We start from the raw sequence: 8,065 nt of genomic DNA, 5'->3' as shown, positions 1-8,065 counted from the left end.
TTTATATGGCAACGAAACGTTTGCCGGGTCAGCTAGTACTAATGTAAAGTTTCTATATTAATTTTCAACATTAACAATAGGTAACCGTTTTCTTTATAGAAAAGAGCGATAAAAAAAACTATTTTTTTCATAATAACTTACTTTTATGCAAAATGCTGTATTTTTTTGGATATATAATCTTACAAGATATATAAGTACTTAATATAGAGTAAACATAAATATGAACTTTAATTAGTTAATTAAGCTTATTTGTGTAGGTACGCAATCCACACGAATTTATAGGCAAAATGTAGTAAAAAAGATTCCATCCTCACAGTCCATGCCGAAACCCGGGCTCGAACCAGGGACCTTCAGATCTTCAGTCTGACGCTCTCCCAACTGAGCTATTCCGGCTTACATGAAAGGGGTGAAATACGTATACAATATAAACGGAGACGCATTGGCGGCTTACTAATAGGGTTCCGTTTGGCAAAACCTTTGGGTACGACACTCGGATAAAGGGCCAACTTTAAATGTATGTATTCGAATATCTATCAACAAACTACGAAATATTATGATGTAAAGATTAGTTTTTTTAAATGATAATAATAATATCTTTATTTTTGAATATAGGTATACAGGTTTTTCAGATATTACAAAAAGGTGCTCTGCACCAACCCTTATGGGCATACAAATATTTATCGTCATAACCTAAGGACAAATTACTACATAAAGAGGTAAAATCTTCTTTAGCGGTGTTGTACACTTTATTATTATAATTTATTATTCAGGTTAGGTTTTGAAAGTTTTCACTTCTGCCGGCACTCCCGGAGTGCAATCCATTGATTTTTTTATTTATTTTATTTACGTGTTTTTTCTAGTGTCTACGTACGTCATAATAAAGAATATTACGTCAGTAGTTTAGCAATGGATACGAGTAAGTTAGCAATACGGAGGTAGAGTTTACGGTGAAACGGTAGGACGTATTAGAATTGACGTTTCCTTAAGTATCCATCTGTCTGTATTTTCTAGGAAAGGTCCGGGATTACTAGATTATATAAAAATAAACAAAATAAATTGTATTTGTTTCGTGTAGTCTTATAGTAATAAGACATTTTACGCTTATGCTAGTCTACACGTAATAAACTTACTTACTACTTACTGTAGGTAAGTAGTAGATACGAGCTAAATATTAGGGTGCTGTGAAGGTGTACAGGTACATGAGATATTGAAATTAAAATATTAAATAACTCTAATAAGTTAAATTTTATCAAATAAAATAGGTTAAAATTTTCTTTTATGTTTTTATAATGAAATGTTACATATAGGATTTTTATTTGTGGAATAATAGCAAAACAAAAATTCTTATACGTCGTTCATAATTTTTTTTTCTGAATTATTGCCGAAATAATGAATAAAAATAAAAACAATATTAATTTATTAAGTAAGTTTATTTAATATGTTACATTACTTTCAAAGGGATTTGAGAGAATTGTCCTGATTCTGATTTAGGTAATGGCCACCCGACCCTTCGGTAAACAACTTTATTTGCACAGGTAGGCACTTCCAGCGATGCGTAAGACCCGGGCTGAGGTTATTTAGAATATCCATCAAATTTATATCCATGGGATGGTTTTCTATCTTTTGATGTAACACGCAAATGTGGCTGAAAATTGTGAAAACCTTTAGACTTTTAATTAGATCTCTTATAACAACTTTAAATAGAGTAAGTCGTAGTTGTTTTATATTAGTAAAATTTTGATATTGAATAATGCTTGATTTTTTATAACCATACATAATTAAACCATATTGGTAGTTTTTTAAATCTTAGATAAATATTATTGAAGGTGGAACCCTTTGTCGTTCGACTCTGAAGGCACCACCGCTACATTTATTTCTGCCTTATAACAGTGTTAAGTGCTGTGTTCCGCATTAAAGGGTGTGGTAAGGGAGACAAACTTTCCAGTGACGTTCCAGCTTAGTCCTCAGAGGTAGCGGCGCGTCTGTGGCCGACCTCAATCTTATCAGGGGCTGATTACAGATGTCCATGGGCGGCAGTAGCCACTTACCATTAGGTGGACTGCCTGCTCGTCTGCTTCTCTTATCAAATAATACAAAAAAATATATAGAGTTCAATTTATTAATCGTACACATTAACTCACCTGGTTGGTGAAACGTAATGCTGCCAATTTAATTAATTCTCAAGTGAACCCGAGTCTTTTGTTACGGAATGACCTTTTTAATTTTGTTGGATGGGTGTTGACAAAATACCTGGTACTTCACCGATACTCGAGTTTGTAAAACGCCGAAATTAAAAATACATTTAAAGATAGGAAAATTTTTCGAAGTTCTTTAGACGGATTAGAATAATTGATTTGCAGTGTAATTTACGAGTAGCTAGTTTTAAAATTATTAGCGCTGATTATAAATACTGGACTGTTGAGCTCACACACAGTAGACACTGCTAATATCCGAATGAAACGTAATTTATGCTAATTAATAATTGAATAACACACGAGGATTATATTCACAGACCTGTATGGCCAGTAATTATATTATTGAAAAGTTTGTAAAGTAAGGACGAACTGAAAATATTTGAACCAGATCGCAGCCGCGCTTACACTTTATGCTTTAAATCCATTTGATTGATCAAACATACATTCCAAATTCCCATATGAAATGTAGATAACGGGAACTGGAACCAAAATGGAATTCACTACAAATTCCGTGTGAACGGTGTAATCCAATCGTGCGGTGTGCGCGACCCGCTTCACTTTATTTAAAGCGGTCCAATATGGCTTCTATTTAAACTCAACTCGGTTCCAGTTGTGAAATCAATTTAATGACAGTAATTATATAAGTAATAAATAAAATAAGAGTAATGTATTTGGTCTTGAAATTCGAAGGATTTTACTACCTTTAAACATTTTTATTGACAAAGAAGTCTGCATGTAAGAAGTTATACTTCTTTAAAGTAAGTAATATTTTTATGTATTCAAAAATATTCGCTAATAAAACAAGAAGTAGGTGATAGTAAATACTAGAAATGAATTATGTGTTTTATTGGCACGTGCAACTTCGTTGAACTCTATAACACACTATGATCTATTATTTCGAACGCACTAGAAGAATAGAAACTTCATAAAATTATTCCATTTCAAATTCAAATTTAAATTATTCTTAATTACATGTACACACATAGGTAAGGGGAACTGGGAATAAACCGGAATTCACTACAAATTCCGTGTGAACGTTGTAATCCAATCATGCGGTGTGTGCGACCCGCTTCACTTTATTTAAAACGGTCCAATATGGCTTCTATTTAAACTCAACTCGGCTCCAGTTGTGAAATCAATTTAATGACAGTAATTATTTAAGTAAAAAATAAAATAACAGTAATGTCTTTGGCCGTTAACATGGACGAATATATTTAATAGTAATGTATTTGGACTTGAACTATGAAGGATTCTACTATCAGTAATCATTTTGATTCATTAAAAAGTTTACATGTAAGAAGTTATACTTCTTTAGAGTAAGTAATATTTTATGCATTCAAACGAATTTTAGCTAAACAACCAAGAAATAGGCGATAGTAAATAGTACAAATTAATTATGTGTTTCATTGGCATGCGCAACTTCATCCCACACTAATATACACTATGATCCCGAACGCACTAGAAGAATAAAATTTTCAAATAAAAAAAAAATCCAATTCAAATTTAAGTTATTCTTAATTACATGTACACACATAGGTAAGGGGAACTGGGAATAAACCGGAATTCACTACAAATTCCGTGTGAACGCTGTAATCCAATCATGCGGTGCGCGCGACCCGCTTCACTTTATTTAAAGCGGTCCAATATGGCTTCTATTTAAACTCAACTCGGCTCCAGTTGCTAAATTAACAATTAAAGAATAAATAAATTATGGTATAGAAATAAGTTTATGAATTGTTTTACCTTACACACCATTAGAGGGCTTTTTATTAGTTTAAGAAGCGTTGAAGACATATGAGGTTTCAACTTAGTCCTCACGGATTGTAACTAAGTTGGGATTGACGTTCAGGATTCAGGACGTAAATCTTTATTCAGATTGGTTACAAATGTCTATGGGCGGCAGTAAATACTCATAATGTAAAACTACTTAAATTAATTTAGAAAAACTTCTATTTGATAAATCTATAAAAGTAATAAATATTCCAGACTAACTTCTAAATGACTTCTATAAAATGATTATATCAATATCGAAATATCACACTTGAAAATTATATATAATTATATAAATAAACAATTAAAGGGTTCATATTGATATTCCAAGGTTACCTATACATAACACAGTGACAATATATACACAATAGTTTTTCATTTCTCACTTGTAGTTATGTATATAATTATGTACATGTACAATAATAATGATTTTTTACCTGACTTTTTGTAACGGTAGCTATATCAGGTTGAATGCTGGATAAAACAAAAACTTCTAGCCACATTTAAGAAAATTTGAAAAGCTTATTATAACTACAAAGTTACTAACTAATAACCGTAGTTTTCACTGCTGAGCTGAGAGTCGGGAATAAAAGTTAGTTAAGATATAATGCTGGCTAAGTTCTGAAAATTGCAAACCACATAAAATAAAAGTCTCACAGAACAAAGGAAGTACAAATGAAAATAAAAGAATATGGAGTTGGGAGTTAGTTGAAAGTACGAAGTATAGCTGGGTAAAGTATGTTACATGTAAATGGAATGGCTCGACTTGGCGGAGGCACTGCCGTGCCTCCAGATAGTGACTTTGACCGCGACTTTGCCCGGTTTGTTATTTTGGGCGCTAGTATTGTTAGTATAATATATTAGGTCTTTACTCACATGAAATGTAACCACTTATCATCAAGTGGATATGATCAATTAATGAGAAAACTATGGGTATAGTTTAACAAGTTAAAATTATTATAAAAAACATAAAACCGAATGGTTTAAAATGATTAACTGAAAAGAGAAGTAATGTAGAGTATATTATTCCTATAATTTAGACTAATTCAACGACTCCTTATATGTTAAAATCCGTTCAGCAGCTTCGTTTGCAGGGCATGCCAAAGAATGGTACATATATAAATACGCCCGGAAAATATTAAACTTCACAGTCGGGTATTCTAAGAATTGTTTTAAAAATTCATACAACGTTGTATTTCTATATAGACGTATTTTATACTGAAACTTCCTAGGCGAACGGGTCCGGAAGTTTTTATTACTTCCTTAAAAATTAAGTAATATTAATATGAACCATAGTGAAGTATGACCACATTATACTACTTTATAAGTAAAAGGTTTAACAAAAAACAAAAACTTAATATTTTTGTTAAGAAATACAAACGAGCATATTTTCCATTTGACTGTAAGTGCGCTGTCACCACCCATGGACATCTGTAACTGACTTCACATCTATTAGTGCTACCTGAAGTTGGTCATAGATTCGTTATCTCTGACGACTAAATCGGAATGTATTATGTGTTTGTATAGGTACACCTTTTAAAACTCAGCAGCTTTTGACGCCACTGTTATAAAGCAGAAATAACAAAAAATTAAATTAACAGACATACCTATGTTACCATTTCAATATAGGCAGTAGAAGATGTAACCCGCGACCCTAATACAATAAGGTTAGAGTGGTTTAACCAATAATCTTATAACCATAAAAGATACAGAGTTAAGACACTACAAACTGAGATGTACAATATTAGGAGCAATCATTTAGTAGCATGAACTTTCTTCTGGACACACGGATCAGAAGTATATACAACAAATGCAACAAAATATAGGGAAGCATATTGCCATAATATTTCCTAAGGAATATTTTGACTGATGTACGCTTATTTCTGTATAATAACAGCGGTGTTGAGTGCTGCTGTGTTTGGTTTGAAGGCTACACCCTACTGATATACTATTCCAAGGCGTTCAAATCTGTTTCTCAAGGGTAACAACACGTATGTTGTCAACTTCAGGTAGGACACTTAATTTTATCTGTGGTTAATACAGATGTCCATGGGCGGCAGTAGTCACTTACTATCAGTAGCAAACGAGCATGCACCCCATGTGCATGCTCGTTTGCTACTTACAAAAAATACATCTGCGGCAACACATTTCAAAAGTAAAATAGTATAGTTCACCAGGTACCATCATATCGCCATACTAACTGATGTAAAGCAGTTCTTGCTTATGCTAGAAGCATATGAATGTCAGGTGATTTACGTATTTTTAGTTACAAAATGCTTTCTACACTCACAACCCCACACTAAGATTCTCTGTTATAAGGATGTCATGGACACACACAAAGACGAATACACAAACACCCAAACCTACATCATATATTTAAATGCATCACATCTGTCTGGCCGGGGATCGAACCTGGAAACTCCTGTGCATCAGACCGCTATGGTTACTATACCGCCAGGCGTATCGTCTATTATTATTATGTATGAAATATTGTTCTAATTACAACTCTGTGTATATGAAATTGGGGTGGCCGTTAAATTTTATTTAACTTCCAAACTTAGGAACCTGTTAAACCGCCTTCGCACTGAAGTAAACTGTTATTACCGGAAGTTATTTTCAATTTACTACACTTACAAGATTAGTTATGAAATAACTTAGACGTGAGAGCCACCCGCTACGTTTCATAAACACATCTAATGTGAATGGAATTTATTGTTTAGTAAATGTTATTGTCCTCTTTATTTTGTGAAGTTTACTATGATTTAATTTTAAAGTTAGGACATTTCGTAATTCACTACAGTGACATCTCCACTACTATGGCTTACATACATTATTAATAGCTACTCTGTTCTTATACTAGTTTACTATGTTTAGTTTACTATTTATATTGGCGATATATGATCTCCCTTGGAAGGGACCATCTTGGCCCTTAGAAGTATCCTAAAGTCACTTGCACATAGCAAGTGACTTTAGGACACCTGTTTTATATGGAATTGATTACAGTTATCCATTGACGGTATTATACCACTTACTATCACGTAGGTTGCATATTTGTTTGCTTCTTTAATCTTTTGAAAAAAGAAACAAAATTTTAAACAACATTGTGGGAAAAGCTCTAAATATATAAAACCTAGATAAAATGAAAAAGGCCTGTCCAAAAATATAGTTATGAGCTTAAAGCACTGCGTTAGGGTGATTTACGAACACAAAACAGTCACCACACGAAAGTAGAAAGAGTTAATAACGTAGCTTTAACTTGCGTTGGTCGGAGATACTCGTATGTATGGTGTTGGTGCAAGTGATAAGCTGAAACGTAATACGTATTAGCTTAGAATAGTCCTGGAAAGTTTTAAGACTTCTGAAAAGTCAATTATCATAATCACATTCATTATAATATTCATAATTGATAATAATAACGATTTCTACACTTATAGTCTTACACAAACATCTAACTAAACCCAGAATATCTGAACATGATTCATATGTTCAGATATTTTTCAGTTACTTCGTGTCGTACCGGTATGGTGATCACCGTGCAAGACAAAGTTTTGAAGGTGGTAGATCCCTTTATGGTTCGACTCCGCGGCACCACCGCCACACCTATTTCTACCTAATAATAGCAGTGTTAGGCGCTGCTGTGTTCCGTTTTGAACGGTGTGGTAAAGGAGACAGACTTTTCCGAAGCGTTCCAGCTTAGTCCTCAGGGGTACAGGGGGGGGGGTTTGATTACAGATGACATTATCGTTATCATTTATGTTGTTACCTGAAAAACCTACGAAATGTGCAGAAGAAAACAGTGTGATGCTATGAGAGAAATAAATATAAGTATACTCATTCAGCATTTATTTAATCAGTTATACCAATAAGAAGTAATGAGTTTATAAAATCTAAACATTGTTCAACAAGTATTGAAAATGTATATTAATAATTTCGCCGTGCGTTCTTTACTTGTACCCACATCTTCCCCTTTCATTTCGGCTTTATATGACGGCTGCATATTTCAGTGCGGGCGCTGTTCTAAATAGGCCTGTTAACAGATTTGAGGAGACTTTTTATAAGCTGCGTTATTGCGTCACGGTTTAAATGATGATGACTTTGTG

The 8,065-nt window shown here is 33.3% G+C and overlaps 1 non-coding gene across 1 annotated transcript; it reads right to left on the bottom strand.

Moving 5' to 3' along the window:
* Positions 1-320: 320 nt before the first annotated feature.
* TRNAF-GAA (transfer RNA phenylalanine (anticodon GAA)) lies at positions 321-393 on the bottom strand. Its single transcript has one exon. It is a non-coding gene; the product is annotated as a tRNA-Phe (tRNA).
* Positions 394-8,065: the final 7,672 nt, after the last annotated feature.

This window comes from Epargyreus clarus, unplaced genomic scaffold (genome assembly GCF_041222505.1).
Source record: "Epargyreus clarus isolate Ecla_fem2 unplaced genomic scaffold, WU_Ecla_fem_2.2 ptg000003l, whole genome shotgun sequence".
NCBI lineage: Eukaryota > Metazoa > Arthropoda > Insecta > Lepidoptera > Hesperiidae > Epargyreus > Epargyreus clarus.
This window is presented reverse-complemented; position numbering and strand designations above follow the sequence as displayed.